This window comes from Gnatocerus cornutus, unplaced genomic scaffold (assembly GCF_029298725.1).
Source record: "Gnatocerus cornutus isolate USDA-ARS CGAHR unplaced genomic scaffold, icGnaCorn1.1 Chromosome12, whole genome shotgun sequence".
NCBI classification, from domain to species: Eukaryota; Metazoa; Arthropoda; class Insecta; order Coleoptera; family Tenebrionidae; genus Gnatocerus; species Gnatocerus cornutus.
The window spans coordinates 675,706-701,441 of record NW_028275360.1 but is presented as its reverse complement, the minus strand read 5'-3'; the positions used below and the strand labels follow the sequence as shown (position 1 = coordinate 701,441).

Below are 25,736 nucleotides of genomic sequence, written 5' to 3'. Positions count from 1 at the left end.
TTTCTTCCATTCTTGTGATTTTTGCGCAACGGCTGCAGCTGTTTCAAGGTTTGTGCTCTTGAGATGTTCTATAGTTTTCCAGCAACATCTTCTTAATGGTGGAATTTCCAATTGAATTTTTCCAATGTATTGTGAAAGGCCCCCATGCGTCACAATTTTTTTTGTTATTCCAACTATTTCTGGATCCTCGAATAAAACATCTAATTTTCGTTTTGTGCCACCCCCCTCCCCACCACAGATTCCATGAAAATGTTTGTAAAGTATTGAACCCTGTTGGCCATTTCTTAGTTTGAGGAGACAGTCCTCAGTTTCCTCAAGTGTTAATAATTTACCTTCTGGCAATAACTTGTCTTTTAGACACTGAAAGTCTGAAATTGGCATTGCCTTAAAACTTTCAGCGACATCCTCTTTGTGTTTCCTCCAGTAGCATTGAACATCTGTGGAAGCCAACTTTTCAAGATCTCCCAATCGGTATCTGAAACAAAACAAAACAAAACAAACAGCAAAAAAAACTACGAAATCAATTGTGAATCATAAAATGTTACAATTGCAGAGGCTTGATATGCCATTCAATAAACTGGATAGTATACAACCTTGTACAGTGCAACAGGCAAGCTGATATGTGTTTGCAAGTCCCAGACAATCCAGCTTTGCAAGAACACTGAAATTGCTGTACTGCAACGTGCCCATCCTGGATTCGAAGCTGACCTCTGATTTCATGAGGCGGACTTGATAAGGCACTAGTCTGAAGGCACAGTCCAAGTATGTGCATATTCTCCGCCACAACTTTCTCAACGCCACACAAAATCAACAATTTGGCCAGGAGCACTTGTTCGCCTTCTACCAAGTTTCGACTGTCGGGAGATGCGTCAAGATATTTTAATACCGTACCTAGGCGAAGAAATGCGTCCATCTTCTCACTTCAATCACTTATAAAAAATACAATAAACTGGTTAAACATCGAGATAAGTTGGATGTTAAAATGTAACAATTCACAATTAACCCATACACCAAAAACTTTGTCAGGAAATGCTGACCCGCATTTGGTAGAAAAGCCACAATCATCAGAGTCTAACAAAATTTTTGGTGTGTGGGTTAATTGTGAATTGTTATTAGTGTTCAACACCAAACAGAAGATCCAAGAAAATTCTTCGTCATAAATTCTGTTTAAAAAGGCGTATGTACTATAAAACTTACCTATCACTACGTATATAATGTTCAAAAGGTCTCTTTGTCCTATACAACCACTCAACCACTAGATATTTGTCAATATTAACAAAAAAACACTAAAACACACGAGTAATCCTAATATGACGCTTCAAACAGTATGATTTAGAGAACAGCTGATCACCGCGACGGTGGCGCCCTCATCGGTAGTCGAAATCGCGAATTCTGACTGAAGGCCTTTGAGGTACTCCCACAGTGGAGTGTTGCGGGTGCTAGTCGGCCGGGTTCGCCCGGAAACGCCGTCGCCCGTAAACCCAGTCCCGGGTGTATTTTATTATCCGAAAATTCCAAAGATGCGATGATGATCTAATGTGCTATGATGTGGACGAAAACTGAGAAGAAGAGGCAGGCAAACCGCAATACGACAATCAACTTGCAATTCAATTCAAATTTCTCGCAAATTCAAAACAAATCGTACAGACACGTTACTACGCTTTCATAATTGTAATTTTCTTGTTCAAATCATTGTAATCTTTGTAATCGTTTTTGAAAAGATCAAGGATTATGGGTAGCTTAGTAGTTGACTGTGAAGGCTAGGTTTTTATCCCACTGGGTTTTTAGTCCAGCCAGTCTTGTAATGAGTGGTGGTGTTCATGTAAATTTTGCTTTTTGTTTTCCATGACTGTAAACGAGTCTCGACGTTTTGACTAAACACACTCACTACAGGTCTAACGGTCCATTTCATGACTAGTTTTTCATTTTCCATTCTAAATCACTAACTACACAAATTTTCCCAAGCAAATAACATCAAAGATCAACGTTTACTAATACAGCTCTCCAACCCATTTGTTGTTTTATTTCACTCTTCCGTTTGTGTCGCTTTTGCCCGTTACACTAAAGAACAGAGGTCCGTTTTCTAAATTTTCTTTAGTAATTTTGTTTTTCTCAAACACAACGTAGGTCCTAACCGTTTTTGACGATCACAGCCAAACTTTGGATTTTAAATTTCGCGGGCTTTTAGCGCCATTTTTTAAATATGTTTTGTTTACATGTTAACGTCTTTTATTTGGCGGGCCTTTTGGGTTATTACAGAATTTTGGTGCCGTGACCAGGATGTAACGTTGGTAAACTTCCCTTAAGGAGTGCGATAACCTATTTGAACCCCATTTTAATTTTTTTTTTTGATGACGTTGAAAAGGTTGCCGGTTGCCCGGGTCGTTAGGGCTTCCATCATGAGTGGAAGAGGAATCAGCAAGCGACAACTTGGAGTCAAGTCCACCAAGGGTCGCCGGGAGAACAATGGAGGCGCTGGACCCAGCGGTTTAAGCCGCCGCCAACTTCGCGAAGCAGCAAAAGAAGCCAGGGAGAACGCCGAGGCGATGGAAGCAGAACTTGCGGCGCGATACACCAAAGAGGGCGACGCTTCCTCGGACATTTGACAGGTTGAGACCCCTTGGCAAAGAGCTCTCGTGAAAATGGCCAAGGCATGCACGAGCAGACCGTTGACGGTTCCCGAGCGACCAATCTTCAAGGGGACCGCCCGGACCGACGCCAAGAAGTTCTTAGAAGAAGCGGAAGACTACTTCGAAGAGGCACGCGTTCGGCCAGAAAACCGTTTGCGAGAACTAAAGAAGATGCTGAAAGGACCGGCCAAAGACTGGGCCGATAGCCAGCGGGATTCCTGGGCGACAGTTGGAGATTTCCGCGAAGACCTGCTGACAGAATTCTGGTCCAGAAACAAGAGAAAGGAGATCTTCCGTCGCATCAGCAGTCATAAATTTGATTCCAGGAAAGGGTTGTCGGAAGCGCAGTTCTTCCGACAAAAGTTCAACCTCGTCAGACGGCTGGACCCCTCGGCGATGAAGAGGGTGAGATCGTCGAAGGGTTGATGCACGTCTTCCCCACATCCGTCGTGGAAAGATGGGCCGGACGACCTCTGCCATCCAGGAACTTCCAGGGCACGCTGGAGTTCCTCAAAGCTCTTGACATCAGTCGCTCGAGAGATGGGCGCGGGGACGGAAGGGGAGAAGAGCGGAGAGAAAATCGAGTTCCGGAATTCAACCCTCGTGTTCCACCGCCAAACATGGGGGCGGGAAACGAACGCCGGGCGCGCTAAGGAGGCAAGCGTGCTCTCGGAGTCGAGAAGTTGCCTAAAAAAGGAACGTTGTTTGCGCCCGCTAAGCAATATCCAGAATTTTCTACCGCACTAATGAGTTTTTTTTTTTTTGTAGATAAAGCGCCAAAAGTGGTCGAGATCACACCGCTCCCGCCATTGTCAAGACTCGAAGTCCGGTTGAACAACAAGTGTAGCTACCGCCAGCTGTTCAAATTTGGATGGAAGTATCTCAAAGTTTTGGAGCGAATGGAATGGGTTTCAATTAAATTAAAAAAGTAACTAGCACGTTATTTTGCTTTTTAATAGCAAGACTTCCCTACAAAATTTCGTAATTTTTCACCCAACTTTGTTTCAACCCTAAGAGTGGACTTTGAAAATAAATCTCCCGAAACCGGCATAATTGGCGCTACGAACAGGATACCCAAATGGAGTCACCTGTACGAATCCGGTCTCTTTCAAGAGTTTGTTGGGTACTAAAAGAAAAGAACTGCACCCATCGGGCGAAGTCACCCGTTGTCTTCAACCAGAAGCTGCAGGCACCCGAAGGTCCATTTACACTAGGTACTCATCATCTGCATGAAGACGGCAATCCTGTAAGTGCTCCTTCCATTTTCTCTCATTTTTCTTTAGATCGTGATGGATTTCCTTTGAGAAGACCTAACGATTCAAATAACTCAAACATGGCTGTTTCACAAATTGAAATTAGCATGGCAAAAAGTATGCTCCCAGAATATTCCGGAGGTTCAAAAAATTTAACTTATTTTATTAAACAAGTCGAAAGTTTTATTGAACTTTTAAAGAGACCTGAAGAAGGTTGTCTATTTAATAAACTCTTATTCGAAGAAGTCAAATCTAAACTGGTTGGTGAAGCGAGAGATGTCTTAATAAGCTATTCTTGCAGTAAATGGACAGAATTAAAAGATTCCCTACTTAATAAATTCGAAGATCCGCGTTCCGAAGAACTTTTGCTAAATGATTTGCAAACATGCTATCAAGAAAACAAAGAAACGTACGATCAATATTATGAAAAAGTTAAGGCTAAGTTGCAAATTTTATTGAAACATATCAGCTTAAGAACAATAAATAATGATATTTTACATAGTAAACGTGATATGTACACCAATCAAGCGCTTGAATGAATCTTCCAATACCTACTCTTGAACAAGCATTAATAGAATGTAGAAAGTACGATAACAATAAAGCGCAAATAAGTTTCATGAACTTCTTGCGAAATCGTCCGAATAAAAACACTGCAAAACCTCATCATAACGCGCATCACAACCTCAATAACCAATATCGTAGTGCCTTGCCAACAAGAATGTTTATGCCTATGCGTCCATATTCGGAAAATCAAAATTTCCAACAACAAATAAATAATGTATTCCCCAGAGGACCAATTAAACTCAATCGGCAAGTTTTCGGAAAGAAACATGAAGACAAACCTGTCCCAATGTCAATCTCAACAAGAAATACACATAATAGACCCCAACAACATAATAATAACTTCAGAATGCAATCACGACCCACTTTTATTTCAGAAGAATTATTCAATGAAAATTCTAATGAAGAAATTTATAACAAAAATCTCGCAGATTTCGAAAGCCCTAATGAAATTGATAATCAAGCAAAAAATTTTTAAAATTCAGCCTCGGGATCACAACAGACATAATTTCTTTAGCTAACAAACCAAAATTACCATTCATTTCAATGTCCAGTCTAAATTTAAAAATATTGATCGATTCAGGTGCATCAAATAGTATAATCAATCCAAAACCAGCCAACAAATTTTTCAGGAATCATTTCTTCACTAAACCATTTCTTATCAAATCTTTAAATAGTACAATTCAAGATGATAAAAATATTTCATACCCTCTGTTGAGCGAATACGGTATCAAACGAAAAATTGCATTTCATGTAGTACAATGACACGACAGATTCGATGCCCTGTTAAGCAGTCATGATCTTCAAAAATTATGTGCAAAGATCAACCACGAAAATCGTACCTTAGAAATAGGTGACGTAAAAATTCCATTTTTTTATCAAACTTAGCCCGTGTAATTTTGCAAGGGTTGCAGCCAAGAAATTCACAAAACGTAGTCAATATACCCGTAAATATAGTCAGGGTCAGTTCTGATTCCAGAAATTAAAAACAAAAATATTCCAATTCCCGAAGCAATAGCTTACGCCAAAAATGGCATTTGTACAGTTCCATTTCCAAAATCACGAGTAACGGAAAAATACTGGCAAAGTCCAATAAACGTAGAACCGCTTGTGAATGTCAAATTAAAGAAACCCTTTAATGAAACACGAAATGTGGACGTTAGAAATCTTATTCGCACCAAACACCTCAACCCAGAAGAAAAAGACGAAATATTAAAGCTTTGTAACAGTTATAAAGATATATTTTACAACGAAAATTGCGATTTGTCATTCACTAACGCAGTAAAACACAAAATTCGAACCGCAGATGATGAACCTTTTTTTTTTCTACCAGAGGGGAAATGCCTTTACGCACCTCCCGTGCATGGTTCCACCCGCACGAGAGAGTGTGGGACTCAGTTACCCATCCAGGGACCCATACCCTCTAAAATCCCTCCATTAGCTCTTTCTCCCCACTGGAACTGTTTCCACATTGCTTCAGTGCGGGAGCTCGACCCGAACGGTCCACCTTGCTGTATCAGAGCTCAACGTTCCGGTTACCGCTCTGTTTCTGCCTTTCGTAATGATCCTTCTGTTTCAGGATGGATTCGACCATGATGGAGATTATCGCCCAGTTCTCCCGCTTCCTCAACATCAGCTCGATCATGTTTCGTGGGGAGAGTTCTTCTTCCAGTTTTTCTTGCGTCTTTTCACGCAGCTCCTTCCTTTCTCACACCTGAACAACGTGTGTTCAGGCGAGTCTGCCTCCCTGCAAAACCAACATTTGTCGCTGTCCAACTTACCTATTCCCTCCAGGTAGTTGGAAAAACACCCATGTCCGGTGAGCGCTTGTGTTAGGTGGTAGTTCACTTCTCCCCAGTCTCTTCTCACCCACCTGATGACGTCAGGAATCAAAGTCCGCGTCCACGAGCCTTTGCTTTCCTCCTTCCACCTTTCTTGTCATTTCTCCATGGTGACTTTCCTTGCGTGCTTCTCGTCAGCCCATCCTTCTTGTCGCGGTAGAGGGCGCTCCTCTCCTCGGCCAGGAGGTCGATCGGGGGTGCGCTTGCAACTACCGCGAGTGCCTCCGTTGATACTGTGCAGTACGCGCTACAGATCCGGAGCATCATCTTTCTCTGCGTCCTCTCTAGTCGCTCCTTGTACTTCGTTATCTGCCAGACTCTCTCCCAGGCAGGAACTGCGTAGAGGATAATTGAGTTTATCACCATCCCTATGACCCTTCGCTTGCTTGATTTGGGTCCCTTCACATTCGGCATTAGTCTGCTCAGCGCGACGGCCGTCATTTCGGCTTTCTGAGCCACGGCGACCGCGTGTTCTTTCCCCGATCGGCTTCTGCCAACGTGGACTCCCAGGTAATTTACTGACTCCACAGGGAGTACTTCTCTTCCTTGTATCTTGAATCGTACACCTGTCAGCCTTCTCTTGCCGATCAGGAGTACGCTCTCCGTTTTTTCAGGGGCAATTTCCAGGCCATTCTAGGCCATCCTTTCGCTCACCAGCTCGAGGGCTTTATTGGTTTTGCCCTCGAGCCCTTCTTTCGTTCTGGCCGTTGCCACCACTGCCAGATAGTCTGCGAATCCTATCAGAGTCACTCCCTGGGGCATCTTTGCCCTCAGGACCCTGTCGTAGTAAATGTTCCACAATGTCGGTCCTAACACTGATCCTTGTGGAACTCCACTGTTTATTCTTACCTCTGTCTCATCTTTGAGTATTAGGTATTGGTCCTTCAGGTAGTCTCGAATCATCCTGATGAGGTATGGCGAGATTTTCAAGTTTGCTAGCTGTTCAAGTATCCCCTGCCAAGGGGCTGAGTTGAAAGCATTCTTTACGTCAATTTTCACGAGTGCGCAGTAGTTTCTCGTTCCCCACGTTCCACTGTTCGCTTTATCAGCAATTTCTTGCACCTTCAAGACGGCATCCACTGTCGACCTGCCTCCACGGAATCCGTACTGGCATGGCGACAGTCCGCTCTTCTGTTACATTTCGTCCTGCAGTCTTTGTAGGATCATCCTCTCAAGTAGCTTGCTTATTACATTTAGCATGCAAAGTAGCCTGTACTTGCTCTCCATTTGCCCGTCTTGACCGAGTTTCCCGATCAACACCAGTCTCGGTTTTTTCCATTCGCGAGGAAAGGTTCCGTCTTCTAGGAGTCTGTTAAAGACTTTCGCCACATAGCCCGGGGATTTTTCAGCTAGGGCTCTCACAACTTCCGGGGGAGCACCGTCGGGCCCTCCCGCTTTGCCTCTTGTAATTCGGCCGGCAGCTTTGGTGACCTCCTCCTCCCTAAAACTCGGTACGGTTTCCACAGTCATTTGTTGCCACACCACCTCTTCGTGTCTGGGAAACAGCAGCTCTATCTGCTGTTCCATCTGTTCTCTCGTCAGCTCGATTGGCGAGCTGGGCTTCAACTTACCTGTTACGATCTTGTAACCCTTTCCCCAAAAGTCGTCCTCCAGTTCTTGGCGGACTTGCTCCCATGCTTTGGCTTTTGATGCCGCGATCATCTTCCGAAGAGTCGCTCTTGCACTCTTATACTTCAGGTTTTTTTTCCTCGTTGAGAGGGTCTCTCGCCGCTCTCCTGTTGCTGCGCACTGCCTGTCGTTTTGCAGCCAAACATTCCTTCCTTGCCTTTGCGATTTCAGGCGTCCACCAACAGACCGCTCTCCTGCGGTCCTTGCCTCCGCCGCTTCTGCGACACGCAGCCTCACACGCTTCTCGGATGATCCTGTCACATCCTTCTGGTGTGTACGTGGTCTCGTCTTCTGTCTTACTTACCAGCTCCTCCATTAGGCGAACTCTATTCGCCTCCCTGTATCTCCATTAGGGACTCCTCGGGGCCTTCTGGCTCCCTGGAGTCTCGCTACTGACCTCAAAAGTTATGTTCTGGTGGTCGCTCAGGTTAACGTCATCCGTTACCGTCCACCCCGTAACTCTACTTACCAATATCGTGACATCAATGTGCGACACCCCGTTATGTCTGACGTCGGTGCATCCCCTTGGTGCATCCCCTTGGTGCATCCCCTTGGTTGAAGATACTTAAGTTCATCGCCGCTGCCCATTCGCTGAGGATCTTGCCCCTTTCGTCTTCTACTCTGGACGCCCATTCCGACGACTTCGCATTGAAATCGCCGCATATTATGACGCTCTTACCTGTTGTCCTAACGCTATGGCGGATAGAGTTTAGGACCCTACTCAGTTTCTCTATGTGCACATTTGGTGAAACGTAGCAGAATTTCACCATACAGTAGTCCTGTCTGGATCGTCCCAAAAAAAAATGGACGCATCTGGAAAGAAAAAATGGCGCTTGGTCATTGATTACAGAAAACTGAATAAAAAAACGGTCGAAGATAAATACCCTCTTCCACGAATCAACGAAATCCTCGATAATCTAGGAAAATGTGTATATTTCACAACGTTAGATTTAGCGCAAGAATTCCACCAAATTGAAATGTCTCAAGAAAGTATTGAGAAAACTGCATTCTCAGTAAACAACGGTCATTACGAATATGTGCGAATGCCTTTCTGTTTCAAAAATGCCCCTTCTACATTCCGAAGAGTCATGGACAATGTCTTACGTGAATTTCTTTACAAATCTTGTTTTGTCTACATGGACGACGTTGTTATTTTCTCTAAATCATTGCATGAACATTTAGTTCACATAAAGTAAATTTTCAAAAAGTTTAGAGAATTCAACTTAAAAGTCCAACTCAACAAATCTGAGTTCTTGTGTCGCGAAGTAGCATTCCTGGGTCACGTAAGTACACCTGAAGGTATAAAACCAAACCCATCAAAATTTAAAGCAGTGCAAGAATACCCAATCCCGAAAACTGAAAAAAAATTAAAAGCCTTTTTAGGATTAGTCGGTTACTACCGCAGATTTCTCATGAACTTTGCTAAAATTGTCTCACCATTCACGAGTTGTCTAAAGAAAGGAGCGAAAATTAATACTGAAGATCTAAAATATAAGGAAGCATTCTATAAATGTAAAGATTTGCTAACAAACGCACCGTTTCTTGCTTACCCCGACTTTAACAAAACATTTCATTTAACTCCCGATACTAGTAACATTGCTCTTGGAGGCGGCTTATCGCAAAATAACGAACCCATTACTTTCTACTCTCGAACTTTAAATTGAGCAGAAAGAAATTATTCCACAATCAAAAGAGAGTTACTCGCAATTATCGAAACTACGAAATATTTTCGTCCGTATCTATATGGTCGACAATTTATAATCGAAACGGATCATAAACCTCTTGTTTGGTTATTCACGATTAAAGACCCAAATTCGCGATTAGTCAAATGGCGACTTCGATTAGAGGAATTCGATTATAAAGTTCAATATAAAAAAGGAAAAGAAAACTTAGTTGCAGATGCACTCTCCAGAGTAGAAATTAACATTCATGAAAAAGACCTTAACGAAGAAGACTTAGATCTCATATCAATTTTGCCACAAATTGACGAAGATAGTGATCTAACTCCCGAAGAAGCTGACGAGATTCTTGAAAATGAGTTTACCTCTCCAGATAGATCTAATAATACTCAACATACGGCTATAGATAATCCAATTTTCAACATGCCGATTTCGGAAAAATCTGTCAATTGTTACACCAACAGATTAATAATAAAAACTGGTGATCAAAATAATATAACGTACACCAAATCCTTCAAAAAACAATCGCATAATCACTGTCAGAAACGGTCAAGAAAAGGAAAACTAATTAACGGCACTAAGTTATTGAAGTTATTGACCCCAAACAGTTGTACGAAGTTTATTTCGATAATCAAAATTTAGAACCGATATTCCGAGAGCTATGTTCCGAAATTTTTGAAAGCAATGTACAAATAATAAAATGTAATATACTTTGCCAAGATCTTGAGAAGCCAGATTCACAAAACGAGGTGATTAATAAATACCACTCTCAAAATCATAATGGAGTCACTGAAACTTATAATCATTTAAAGAAGGTTTACTTTTGGCCTGATATGAAAACAAAAATCAATAAAATCATCAACGATTGGGACACATGTTTGCAAAGCAAAGACGAAGGACATCCATATCAAACACCATTTTCTGGTCCATTATTAGCCAAACGACCTTTTGATGTCATTCACATAGATACATTTAGTTTCGATAACAACAAATTTCTCACCGTGGTAGAATTGTTTTTGCAATATGCTCAAGCATATTATACTGAAGATTCGTCAGGCATAACAATATTAAATAAATTACGGCACTGTTTCACGTACCATAACTACCCCAAGAAAATTGTTTGCCACGAAGGTAAAGAGTTTAAAAACAATGTTGTAAAAGAATTTTGCGATCTCTTCAAGATCACCTTACATTACACTACTAATTACAACCCGAGTTCAAACTCCCCAATAGAAAGAATTCATTCTACTTTAATTGAGAAAATTAGGGCTCTTAAAATAGAAAATGATAAAGAATCACCACAAAACATAATGACATCCGCAATCCTAATCTATAATCAATCAGTCCATTCAAGCACTGGATACACACCTTTCAGTCTATTATACGGTCCATACTAAAATTTAAATATCCACGAAATTGATCTAAACAAAGCAATTTTGCGAATCGTATAACAACAAACGAAAACAAGAAATATTACCATTTTATGAAGAGTTGTATCAAAAACAAATTGAACGCGCCAGTAAGATTCTCGAAAAACGCAATAAAGACAAAGACGAAACGATACAGGTTACTGAACCTTCTGTGTACATTAAAAAGCAAAGAATCCGAAAAATAGATCCGTGTTACGAAAAACTAAACATAACATCAACAAAGAAAAATAAAGTGAATGGAATTAAAGCTAAATCTAAATTCCCCGCAACAGCACATACACGCAGAATAATAAGACTAAAGAAAACATTTTCATTACAGACTAACCCTCGTCGTCATCCTAATAGGGACGAACCTGGGCCTTCAACTCGAGAGGATATATAACAATGGATATTACCTCGAGACAGTTGGCACTGCAAAAACGGTCAACCATTATCATAAGTTTTACTTTTACTTCAATATTAGTAGTTCAGAATCTAGTTATAGAAAACTCTTATCCAATAGCTATATATAAAAATTTAGTCATAGGACTAAACGTTCCTTGTTTGATGGCTTAGGCTCGACAATATGCTTCATCACTGGAAATCTAGATCAGAATGATATGAAAGAAATTAACGCAAACTTAGACAATCTTTTCCAAAACCAAGCAAAAATTATTAAACAAATTGACAAATACGCATCATTTTGCAAATCACATTATAGAAAGATACGCTAAAGATATTTCTACTATTCAACAAAATCTCAATGTTTCACTTCATTCTATAGAACAAGTTAATAATAAACTAGAATATCAGATACAAGTACAATACAACATTCAATTAGCTAAAAAGCTACTATTTGCCATATAAAATGTTCAAAGAACTATCACATTTGCTCTTAGTGGAACACCAAATTTAGAAATAATTTCTTCCGATGAATTGTTTCAAATAATACACCACTTAAAATTAATTTATAAAACTGACGAGTTGATTGAATTAGACTCAACACATCTATTCAAAATTGCTGAATTTTCAAAATACCAAATTTTATCAGTTAACAAAATTATAACATGTATATTGTACATTCCAATCCTAAATCCAAATCCATTCAGTTACCAAAGAATTTATCCCATACCCAAAAGCCATCACAACATCCTTTTGCCGTCTCGAACATACTGTCCTATTTGGTGAAAAAGGAGAACTTTGGACCAACGAACAATGTACAAAAATAGAAGAGATAATCATCTGCATAAATCCTCCAGAAATCAACAAATGTTCTATCAACAACGATATTTCAAATTGCACTTTCGCCCTTGCCACGAACTACTACAGAATCATCAAACAACTTGACATCAACAAAATTCTGGTATCTACAAAGAAACACCTGAAAGTTTTAGAAGTATGCAAAATCAAGAAAAATCAAGAAAGTCAGCGAAAACGCTCTACTATTCTCCGAAAACGACCGTTGCAAAATCATCATAGATCACTTTCTCCAATACGTACAGTAGTTACAACTATACTACAATACACCAACTACAATACACCAGAGATTACAAATAACAACCTTCAAGAAACGAAGCAAATTCATCTTGAACAAAAGCATCTAGAAGACTTTACAAAACTAAAAGAAGAGGCAACAAACTTAAATGAGCGAATAGAACTTCACCCTATGGTACACCTACTACACTTGTCAAAAACTGCAATTCTCCTAACAGTCTTACGTATCTTGGCCATAATAAGCCACGTTTTCCGACAACGCGTTTTACTGATCCTGAGAACTCTTTTCAAGACAACAGAAGAACAAGAAACAAACATCATTCAGTTGCAAGATTGTCCAAGAATTACGAAACGAGAGGACGCTCTGAACTAATAGACCAGGGTCGATAATTTTTGAAACCAAAAAAAATCGTAGTAGAATGAAACCTATTGGAAAATGTTGAGAATATTACAAAAATGAAAGGAAAAATAAATTACGGTCGATTCGAGATCGGGAGGTGGGAAAGGGTGGGTTTTTAAGGGTTAAAATCGGTTTATCTCGATTTCCGGCCAAACTACAAGTCTTATGGAAAAAAGTTAAATGGCAAAGTTGTAGGTAATAAAAAGATCTACAACTTTTGTATATACACTTTTTTCTCGTAACCTCAAAATTCACATAAAAAACTCAAAAAAACACGTTTTTGGTTTTTTATTTTTATCTTTTACAAAAATTTTTTTTTATGAAATTTGGTGGGAACTTACTTTTGTATATACCAAATACACAAGAATTTTTTGGATTTGAAAAATTCATTTTTTCTCCTTATTTTTATTTAATACCGAAAAAGCACCCTAATTTTCAATCGAAAATTCACGCGTCAAAATATCAGCTTTTTTAAAAAAGTTGGTGGGCTTATTCGTTGAAATCTCTACTTTCTGATAGTGTAATAAAAAATATACGTCACTTTGGAAAATATTTTTAAAAAATTTAAAAAACGAAAAAAACTTGAATCGAAAAATTATTTTTCTATCATTCTGTACAATTTTGAGCTATTTATTAATATTAACACTGTAATTACTCATTTAGCGTATGATTCTAAGTTACTTTGATTAACAAAAAAATTTTCAATCAAAAGATACTACTATAATTAACAAACAACTAAGTTAATAATATAATCTACAATATTATAAGAAAGTCGTAAAATTTTCTTTAAATTAAATGCGTAGATGCTTGTTTATTACTATTTGAAGATAATTTATATACCTGAGTGACCTTCAGAAAATTTTAGTCCATGAATAGATATTTCGTAAAGAAGTGGAGAAGGGACTAGGAGGGTCGGACTTATTACTATACCTCTTCTTTCGTAGCGTCTGTTTACATTACGGGATTTTTCCTACGATTGACCTAGGAAATTTCTTAAGAAACGTCTTAACGTTAAACCTAACTCTTTACATTATGTGATTATTCTTAAGAAAACACTCCTAAGTAAAATAATAAAGATATTCTCAAGAAATCATAAGCGATCACAAGGAATACGCCGGAACTATTTCTTGTGATAAATCCCAGTGTTTTTATCGTAAATTTTAAATTTAGGGCCGTTCTTGCCTTTTTGTGAAGTTATAAATTAAGTGTAACTTGTCTTTAGAAGTCACGTGCCATGTTTTTAAAAAATAATGGAAGATAGCCAGGTTTTTGACGATCAGGATGAGACAGTACAGGTAATATACAAAAAGTTGAATCTAAATAAACAGAAAAGAGTTTAGAATTTTTTTTTTCAGACAATAGAATGGAATCACAAAATTACGGAGGCTAAAAATTAAAATCAAGCGATACGAAGAAAATGCTTGTTTGTACGATACGAAACACAGATTTTATTCAAACAAACATGCCAGGCAGGATGCCTTGTGTAAAATTACAGAAGCTTTAAAGGAATACTGTCCTACGATGACGGTGGACGAAGTTAAGAAGAAAATCATCAAACTTAGATCACAATTCACACACCGCTGATGAAGACAGTGATTCTGGCCAATAACACTATGCTGTGAAAGCCCTTATAGTTAAAATAAAACGAACCATCCTTCATTTTTGCTCGAAATGCTATATGTTTTCCGCCTAATGCACATAGACATTGTGGAAAATTCCACAATTTATTAAAGGTTGCTGCAACTTTTTTCCATTCATCACTACTCTTAGGTGTTGACAAATAATCTCTTTGAAGCACTTCATAGATCGCATTTAATGTTTCTCGGATAAGTAGTGCTAGAGAGGGCACAGAGATTCTGAATGCATATTGTAAACTTTTAATGCTTTCTCCAGTAGCAAGATATCTGAGTGTAACTAATAATGTAGTTTGAGGTGCTAAACATTCTCTTAAAGTTGCATTACTTCTCTGTATCTTTAGTCCAACTTTTAACAATAGGTTCTCAAAAGTAACCATTGACATCCGAGTAAAATTTTTGAAACTTATTTTATCTTCTATGGCTAATTCATTAAACACCAAACTAGATAACATTCGTCCTGCATTACCACTTTCGAGTCCATAATCTTCTCGAATGACGGCCCCTTGTATAATATTTCTTTTCTTATGTAATAACAACGCAAGCAAATGCAACAAACAAAAATAATACAGATAACATACCTTTTTATTAATTTTAGTAAAAGTAGTTAAATATGTGTCTTCAGGCGCAGAACATCATTGGCAGCTTTATTTAAAGTTAGAAAAGTCTTATAATTTTAAAATGAGTGATCAAAACGTCAAAACCGACACTAATGAAATCACAAGAAATTTCGCAACTATGTAAACTTCAAAACCCGAACCCTAACCATATTGTTTATTCCTAAAGTAATCACAAGAAAATCACATGAATTTTATTTAAGAAATATCCTATGAAAAATCTCATAATGTAAATAGACCTTTAGTATTGCTAGTATACAAGATACAGAGCAGTGAACAACATCATTTATAAAAATACACGTGCAGGCTGTTTTAGAAAATTGTGACAAATTTACTTTAAATGAAACTATTGGAATCTACATAGCAAGGTAAATATTACTTGTATTTTAATCTGTATCAATCAACTCTAAGATAAAAATAGTAATATTTTCTCTCATAAATAACGTATTACCGTAACATAACCTACAAAATTAAAATCAAATGATAACTTAGTACAAGATTAAAAAATAATAATTGTATTTATTTTGCACAAACAAATTTAATTATACTTATGATAAAACTGTGAAGGCATTATTAATTTGATTTTGTCTTTTCAGATTATCAGTATGGATCAATCTGTTTGTATAATCTGCAATAAGGCAGATGATAAGCCAATGTGTGAAATAAAAAAACAGCTCTGAACCGTTTAGTCATCTCCAGCAAGAGAAGAATCGACAATGAATACAAAAAATTTGAGACTATGACGTCTGCTTTTATTCATCGAACTTGTCAAAGTCAATATAATAGTGAAACTGCGATAGCAGCGTTCTGTAATTCAAGATCTAAAAAATCCAAGGAAGGAAAAGAAATGAATAGACGCCCTTCGAATTAATTTTCAATCTCATTGCTTCCTTTGCGATGGGTTTTTCGGAAATATTTCAAAAGAAAAAATTTCATCTGTTCAAAGTAACGATACAAGAGATAATATATTACAGTATATTCAAAAACAAAATACATTAAATGATTTCGATTACATCATTTCAGTGTGCCTGACTTACTCGCAGTAAAAGCGCATTATCACACTGCTTGTATGGCTGGTTTTTATCATATAAGAACTGAAAAAAAAAGGGGTCGCTCCGCTTATGAAAACACTAAGAATTTCATTTGTTATCTAATTAATTATATCATTGACAACGAAGCAGAATGTCAATTTTCAGTTAATGAAATCAAAGAGAGTTTTTCAGGAGCTCTCCCAGACTACACAACTATTAAGACCAAATTAAAGGAACATTTTCAGAATGATATCGAGTGCCATTTAATTAAAAGAGACATGATAATTTTATATAAAAACGGTTCTGCAAGTAAGAAACTCTGGTACGAAAAAAGATTACAAAGTAAAGAAGATGAACGAACTAGAATTGTTGAAATGGCTGCTTATATGGTTTTAGAAGATATACGTTCAAAAGTGTACGATATGAATTACTACGAAATTCCAGATTTCAAAGGCAATCTTTTTAAGGATGTTCCAAAAACTTTGCAAGTTTTTTTGAATATTGTGTGTAAAAGTAATAAAGAAAAGAGTACAAATAATGTTCATAGGATGGATAAAAAAAGTGGCAACCATATCTCATTGCATTATCACATCTGTAAGGCCACGTTCTTTTTTATCCCCAATTTTACAATTTTACTTGGTCTGTCGTCAACGATACACAAAAAATATGCCTCTAAAGGATTGATTGACTCATTATCTAATTTGGGTTTGTGTTCCACATATAAAGAAACATTGCGTTTTGAAGCATCAATTATCAAGGACCCTGCAAATCTCTCCAGATTCATACGTTCAATTTATTTATGACAATGCGGATCATAATACATGCACACTTGATGGCAAGAATACTTTCCATGCAATGGGTGGAACAATGGTGGTTACCCCGGCGTCTAGTGTCACTTCAAAGAAAACCATCTCAAGATTACAAAAGATTCCATTGTCAGAAGAGATAGGCGAAATTGGATTTGTGAAATTGAAACATTTCGAAAACCAAAATTCCGATGACTTGAAAACTGTTCGTATTGAAGATATTTTAGATCATACTGACAGCTATGAAATTTCTTCGGCAGATTTTACATGGTCTTATTCAAAATTTGCAAACAACAAATCCGATGGTTGGAATGGGTTCATGGAGAAGTTACATACTAATTCGACTTATCATACTTCCAAAATTATTCCTGTGCCGTTTATAAAAAATCCACCGAGTGATTATGATACAATTTTTACATCGTTGGTAGAAGCAGCTATACAATGCCAAAAACAAGAGCAAAAAATTGTGTTCGTAACGTCTGACCAACCGCTATACCATAAAGCTCGTGAGATCTTAGCCAGTATTGATTTAAATAATGATCCCTACAATTTGTCGTCAATCCAAGTAAGATTTGGGAGGTTTCATTTATTGATTTCGTTTCTCGGAGTTATTAGATTCATTATGGATGGTAGTGGGCTTAAGGAGGCTTTCTGTGAAATATATGCAGAAAATTCGTCCGACAAAGCTCTTTCCAGACACGCATATGCACGAGCTATCAGAGGACATTTTCTAGTACAGCTCGCCTTGTCTGAATTAATTTTTTCATCGATGGAGTTGTCGGACACAGAAAAGGGACTAATTAATACATTTTTACTGGATTTAGGAACAGAAAGTTTTGAAGATAATTTGAATTGTGAAGAGTTTAAAGACATAAAAGAAAAATTTGTCGAGCACTTTAAATTAGTCCAAAAAAGAGGTCCTACCGCAAAACTTTGGGTGCAGTACTGGCAAATGGTTTCATTGGTCAAAGATTTCATACGGGCTGAACGTACAGGTAATTGGGAATCACATTTAAAATGCGTGGAAAGAATGCTGCCCTATTTTCATGCAAGCGGGCACTTTTTATACGCGAAATCTGCTCATCTTTATCTCCAAGATATGCGTAAGCTTAGAGAAACTATAAACGATGATTATGAATTTACGCGATTCACCGAAGGATTCTTTACGATTAGACGTACCCACAAGTTTTGGTCGGGAGTTTGGACGGACATGACGATCGAGTAAGTTTTGATGAGATCGATGAAAACTCAGGGTGGACTTACACATGGTCGTGGTTTGTCTGAAAGCGTTTTAACAAAATTCGTATTAACAATGATCATACTTGTCGCAGTTTGCAATGAAATGGAAGATTTTTGTAATGTTTCTTTTGCAACTACAGAGCAACACGTTGATTCAAGGGAATATCGAATAAAAAGAGATGTAGCTGATTTACAATTATTACATACACTTTTCAACTGGTATGATCCTTTTCCAGAGAGTGATAACATTATGTCAAAATTTTCTGGTATTATTGGCAGTAATTCTGTAAATTGCTACGAAGCGTATGAAGAAGGAAAAAAAAAATTACAAGCTATTGTGGGAATGAATTTTGGCAGTGTCAAATTTAAAAGAAAGAATAAAGTCTTGTCCCTTAAAACCGTTCAATCATCTGTTAAAGTAAACGGAGAAATTATAACAATCGATCCGTTATTGCTATTTCAAAGAATATCTCTAACGATAGACAGTAAAAAAGATATGGAAACTTACTTACAATACGAGCTTGCACCTTTTCCATTATCTCTTTTTACGGAAAATGGCCTCAGAAAAAACGTTAAATCTCAGCTCTACGAATTATTTGTGAGTACGACTGGAGCAACGCATTCTGACAGCATTGTGAATTTTTACTGCACAAAGTAATTTGGCAGAAAAATGAAACGGTAGAAGAGATCATGAATGTGTACTTGCGCTATGTCGAAAAACATTATGCAGCAGGCAGTTATATCGTTTTTGATGGGTATCCCGAAATTGAAAAATCAGTTTCTGTGACAACCGCACCAGCAGCTACTTCAACTAAAAAAGGAGAACGTTGTCGTAGAAAAACCTCAGACAATATTCCAGAGTTTAATTATCAGAACCATACGAAGATACCATTTTTGCAGGAAAAATTTTTATCTAACGAGAAAAACAAAGACAAAATTATCAAATCGTTAATGGAAACATTACAGTCTCACGGATTTTCTTGTAAACAAGCGGAAGAAGATGCTGATGCTGATATAATTAAGACCTCGATAGAAGTTGCTAGAGATACAAGTAAAACTGTAATTGTTGTGGGACAAGATATTGATCTTTTGGTCCTTTTGAATCAATTAAATTTAAATAATCATGACATTTATCTTCTCAAGCCAGGTTCTGGAACAGTAAAAGATCAATTTTTTACGTCTTAGGGGTCAATTTCAAGTTATTTAGCGACGTCGCTAAAGGTGTTTGCGACGTAGCAACGTCAATCACATCACAGCTACCTTAGCAACGTCGCTAAATAGCGACGTCGCAAACGACTTGAAATTGACTCCTAAGAGTTTCAGATATGAATCTTTTCAAAATATCATTGCACTTCTGCATTGTTTTTCAGGTTGCGATACAACATCTGGGTTTGCCGGAAAAGGAAAGAAAAGTATCGTATGCATTATTAGACGCTAAAAATTTGCCCCATGTGGCCAATATCTTTTATAAAAAAGATGCAAACAAACACGATATCCAAAAAAATGGATTACAATTAATAAAATCTATTTATAAGTGTAAAAATGATAATATAACGCTGAATCAATTAAGATTTACAAAATATCAATTGGCAAAAATTAAATCATCTTTTATATTGGCGAATCTTCCACCCACAGAAGGTGCAGCAGAACAACATTGTTATAGGGCATTTTATCAGCTTCAAACTTGGCTGGGTAACAAACTGACAGCTACAGATTGGGGCTGGAAACAACATGAACGAGGTATTATACCTAAATTCACAGAAAATGAATTGATTCCGGAAATACTGCTCAAAACTATTTGCTGCAGTTGTGAAACTGGATGTAACAGTTTAAAATGTGGTTACCGAAAACATGGTTTAAAATGCACAAATTTATGTTCAAATTGTCATGGATCTGAAAAATGCTCTAATGTAGAAAAAAAGCCTACGAGAAACTTAATGATTCGGATGAAATTGTGGATGAAGAAATAATGCAGACTGGACATAATATTGGAAACGAAGACGGTGATGGTCTTGAAGATTCCCAAGATTTGCTTGAATTGGAAAACGACGAAGGAATACCATCAAAGAGACAGAAATTATTGAACTAAAAAATATTCTGAAGAACATTTATATAGTATGAGATTTTTTTTATGACAAAAATATAATAAAACTGTAATAAACCAGCTTTTTTACTGAAAAAAAAAATTATAATATCCTCATTTTTTAGATAAAATTCCCTTTAAATCTTATCTTGAATATTTTTAACAACCATTTTCCCATGATTTATTTTGCAATCTTAATGTTTGATGGATTGAAATTTTTTTTGTTTATCAATGTAACATAGAATCATACGCTAAATAAGTAATTACAGTGTTAATATTAATAAATAGCTCAAAATTGTACATAATGATAGAAAATTAATTTTTCGATTCGAGTTTTTGCATTTTTTAAATTTTTTGAAAATATTTTCCCTAGTGACGTATATTTTTTATTACACTATCAGAAAGTAGAGATTTGAACGAATAAAAAGCCCACCAACTTTTTTAAAGAAGCTGATATTTTGACGCGTGAATTTTCGATTGAAAATTAGGGTGCTTTTTCGGTATTAAATAAAAATGAGGAGAAAAAATGAATTTTTCAAATCCAAAAAATTCTTGTGTATTTGGTATATACAAAGGTAAGTTCTCACCAAATTTCATAAAAAAAAATTTGTAAAAGATAAAAATAAAAACCAAAAACGTGTTTTTTTGAGTTTTTCATGTGAATTTTGAGGTTATGAGAAAAAAGTGTAAATACAAAAGTTGTAGATCTTTTTATTACCTACAACTTTGCCATTTAACTTTTTTCCATAAGACTTGTAGTTTTGCCGGAAATCGAGATAAACCGATTTTAACCCTTAAAAACCCACCCTCTCCCACTTTCCGATCTCGAATCGACTGTAATTTACTTTTCCTTGCATTTTTGTAATATTCTCAACATTTTCCAATAGGTTTCATTCTACTACTACTTTTTACCTCTTTTGAAGGCTTCGACTCTGGTCTATAAGGGGGGAGGAATTATATCCGGATGTAGCTTCCAGGTCGACCCACACCACGATAACTCCTCTTATCAATAGATTATTCAGGTTAACCAATTATTCATTATTATTCATTCAATTAAAACAAATCCCCTATTTAATGTAAAAGGCCCAATTGTAATTATTTTTCATACAATAACCACCATTATAAAAATTGGTTGTCTATAAAAGTGTAACGAGCAATGTAATTAAACTCAGTTCGGTTAAACCCTCAGTTCTTATTAGATTTAGCTCTAAAGAGCTCACGCTGTAATTTTTGAATAAAGTTATTTTTTTATAAAGTTTCTTGTGTCGTGAAACGTGAAACATAATTATGTATACCTATAAATCTTTAATCTGTGGCTGAACGTACTTACCGGTTACAGAACTGCAAATTTCTTACTTTTCTATTCGGATTTTACACTTTACACCCCCGTTTATCAGTTTAGACCAATTAAAAATTATCAGTTCAGAAACACTAAACACAAAATTACTGTACAAAATATTCTTAAAGCGTTTATGTTGAACTAATTAACTAATAACTGCGTTCCTCGTGCAGCATGGTTTTCTCGAACAGCTGATCACAATTATTGTGTGAAGTTAGCTGGCAACTAGTTGCAGCAAGCGCCGCCGCGTAAATGGCGCCAATCCAGGGCTTCTCAAACAATAAAACAGGTCATATCATGGTGACGTCACAATGGCTCGTATGAATTAAAGTCGAAGTAAATGCTAATGCTTCAAGCATTTGCTGAAAGTGCTACAATATTTTCTATGCATATAATATGCTAAAAAGAATATATGACTGTCAGAATATATTGGTCTCAACAAATGGAATCGAAATTTGAAATGTCCTTTTTTTAACTGTTTATTTTTTTCAAAAAAGCGTTTTAAAAATAGTTTTGGTACAGCATTGCTTCCATTGGAAATTCTTTGCGCCCTGATAATTAACAGACAGCTTAAAAAATCCACAATTAGTGGTTATCTGTGACAAGTTTTAAATTCAAATTCCAATTATATTTTTCGTTTTTTTTTGTATATGAAGAGGAAACGGAGCGCTACAAACTGATGTGATCAGTTTTACTCTTGTGTTAATCATATGTGAAATAAAAGCAAAAAACTACGGTTTTCAAAAATCAAAATGAAGAAAATGGTGGGGCACCCAACCTGTCTTGTTCGATTTTTCACCAAAAGTATGGAAATGATATTAAAATGTGAATTAAAAAATGTGGTACCGAGTTATTAAAAGATTCTAAAAAATCGTTTTAACTCCCTTATAAGATTTATGATCTGGCTTCCAAGCCGCAAACTGGCCCCTAAGTACCTAGGAGATTACCATGGGCCTGATAACAAACAGTCGGTCTTCCGATGGAAGATCCAGCCCATTGTGGGAAAAACTATTACCCATCATAAATGGCTTAGTAGGGACTAGTTTGCGGTGAAGAATCAATTGTCGTAAACATGTCTAAATTTTAAGAATTATTTAATATCTCGGTACCAGATATTTTAATTCAAATTTTAATATCATTTTCATCTTTTTGACGAAAAATGGGACAAGACAGGTTGACTTTTCCACTCTTTTTTCCATTTTGATTTTTGAAAAACGTAGTTTTTTGCGTTTATTTCAGATATGGTTAATACAAAATTAAAATTGATCACATCAGTTTGTAGCGCTACGTTTCCTCTTCATATACAAAAAAATATATTTTTATAGCTTCTTAATTAATAGCGATTTTGGGGCGGGACACTAGTGTTGTACATTGGATTCTGCTTTAATAATAGTTTTAAGTTATTAGAAAAATAAATGTCACTTGTGTTTTTTATTTACTGTCAACTTATTTTGACGGAACTTTGCATTAATTTAATAAGGAGAGTGGGTTGAAAGTTAGCGCTTTCTGTGACGTCATAGTGTTTCACTCTATAGAGATATCGCACATTTGACTTCAGCGCCGCCTACCGCGAAGTGATTGCATATATTGAAGTAAAACAAAGCGTTTTTTCGCGTTGTCGCGTTACTTTCGGGGCCTTAAATTGCATTGTCCTGCAGAATTTTTGTTGTACACTTTGCATCAAAAATTCCACATTGTTCGTGGAGTATTTTAAACGGAAGATCTCTTTGTAACCGTTTCTGTGGTGTTACTTAAGTGAAAGACATGAAACTTGAAATAGGCATATTTTTTAGCCTTAATTTGTGATTACACTAGTTAATTGGAGAAGTGGGAAGTCATTTTGAACGTAAAATTGTCTTCTAATTTTGAATCTGAAGTCTGTTTTGAGCCATCAGGTTTGGACTTATTGGAAATTGGAGATATTATTGAAAAAATATTTTTTTTAGGTTATGCTGCATAACTCAGTTTCTTTTTTAAGATGGAATTGTGCATTACTCTTTTAGAATGTCTATTAAATAAACTTTCCAACGAGCTATAGAACTCAACAGTGGGGTCAGTTATTTCAAAGATATTATTAAAAAACTAAAGTCATTTCCGAAATCCAAAAATTTTACTTTTAAAAGAATTCCACGCAGCGGCACTATTGGTTTTGTTTTGAGTACAAAACCAAATCTTTTATCGGTTTTCTGGTTTGTATGACAACAAAAAGTTCATCATGCACGAATAAGGGCTTTTTTCTATCTTTTTTTATAGCCGTGACAAATAGATTCCTAAACCACAATAATTGATATGATGGAAAGTAAAAACTATTATGTTATTAAAAATTTACTGGAATTGTACATAGTTTGGTTTTGGAACGATTTTAGTTTCGTATTTGGTAATGGAATTTGGTTATGAGCGCGCGTTTACTCCTCATGGAAGCAAGTGAGTATCGGCCTTGAGTATTAAAATAGCAGAGGAACCACGCTTATGGGAATTTTGTAACCGCCAGTATGTGGTAAGGAAGTGGTGCCACCTTTCTTTAAGAGTTCCACACTACCATCAAAATTACAGTTCCTTGCTACGAACGAAGTTTCTTTACAGGTTGGTGATAGTGGTAATATGATATCATGTTGGGTTGAGATAGGTTCAGGTCAGATAAACAGTTTGGATTGAATTTCGTAGAATATATCGTTTCAACAAACGAATATTCGCAAGAAGTAAAACAATTTCGGAATACGTAGGTTTTTATTTTTCAAACTATGAAGTACCTACAAGAAAATACAAATTGCGCTAAACAGACATAATATAATGTACCTAATTAATAAATTGACAATTGACAATTGAGAAGTTCCCATAAAAGTGAAAATGTCAAAAAAAAGAATATATTCTATTCAAACATATAATAATAAACATAACATATAATAATAAACATATTATTAGCTATTAGTTAAGATATAGCACATAAAAGTCTTTTTAAAAAATTGCTGTTATGTGTGCGAAAGAGTTTTCAGTTTTCGTTTGCTCTGTTTGACATTTTTTACATTTACGTTCAACAGTTTATTAACATTAAATAATTTAGTTCTAATTAAATTGTCGATTAAATATTGTCTATGCGTTGAACAACCTTCGTACTGCAATAACCATTGCGCTACTTTTTGATGATCATAAATAACAGATAATATGGTATTTTTGATGGAAGAAAGGTGAGGTCTTTCAAAGAAAGTCCCTTGAAATATTTTTAAGCAAATAAAGACTATTTCAAAAGTTTCATCTTTTGGTCTTTTCAAATATTCAATGTGAGGTCTCTCAGAATAATCGCGTTTTAATGTTAAAATTTCAATTGGAACAATGTCTTCACCATCATCTCGTAGTAACGAACTTTTACAATTGGTACATTTGAATTTTTTGATTGTCTTACAACAAACGTAACCTGTAAAATAATTTACCGAGTTAGTTTCTAATGTGGGATTGGTCAAAATTGTTTCACTGACGGTTACTTCAACAGGAGGCATTAAAGGAGATGTGGATGACATCTCGGAGAAAGTCTCTTTAGTAGGAGTACTTAAATTTTGATTTTCCATTTTTAATAAATCATTATCAATTGAGGTTGAAATGTAGTGATCTTCATCTCTTTCGCAATTTGATAACTCGGTCGATTTTTCTAACGCAGCAGATATAATGCCTTGCAATGCTAATCTAAAATGTCTAACAGACGGATTAGGATCGTAACCTCTTCTTTGACGAATTTGGGAAAAAAGATTTTCTATCGGATCTTGATTTAATCGATTCGTTAACAAATACGGAAAATTTTCTTTATTATCTCTCCACAAATTTAAAATGGCATTAATTGTTTGCACAAGACCATTGAAACAAAAGGGTTTATATTTTTGGACTGCCCAAGATTTTATCCATTCCACGGAGTCTAATAAATTCTTTTCGATTTGAGGATTATCATCGGAGATGGCACATTTATTGGGATTTTTGTGATATTTTAATTTAGAATTAAGGTTGTCAAATAGATTGTTAATTTTTAATAAAAACTCTGCTGTGTTATTACATGTCGAAGAATTAATTTCTTTTGTTTCAATGCATGTGGACATTGCAGCGTA

At 36.3% G+C, this 25,736-nt stretch overlaps 1 long non-coding RNA gene across 1 annotated transcript; it reads right to left on the bottom strand.

The window, feature by feature from the left end:
- Positions 1 to 8,345: 8,345 nt before the first annotated feature.
- On the bottom strand, positions 8,346 to 21,832 carry LOC148166831 (uncharacterized). The gene is made up of 2 exons (XR_015770927.1): positions 21,637 to 21,832; positions 8,346 to 8,727 (listed from the first exon to the last, which is right to left on the bottom strand). It is a non-coding gene; the product is annotated as an uncharacterized LOC148166831 (long non-coding RNA).
- Positions 21,833 to 25,736: the final 3,904 nt, after the last annotated feature.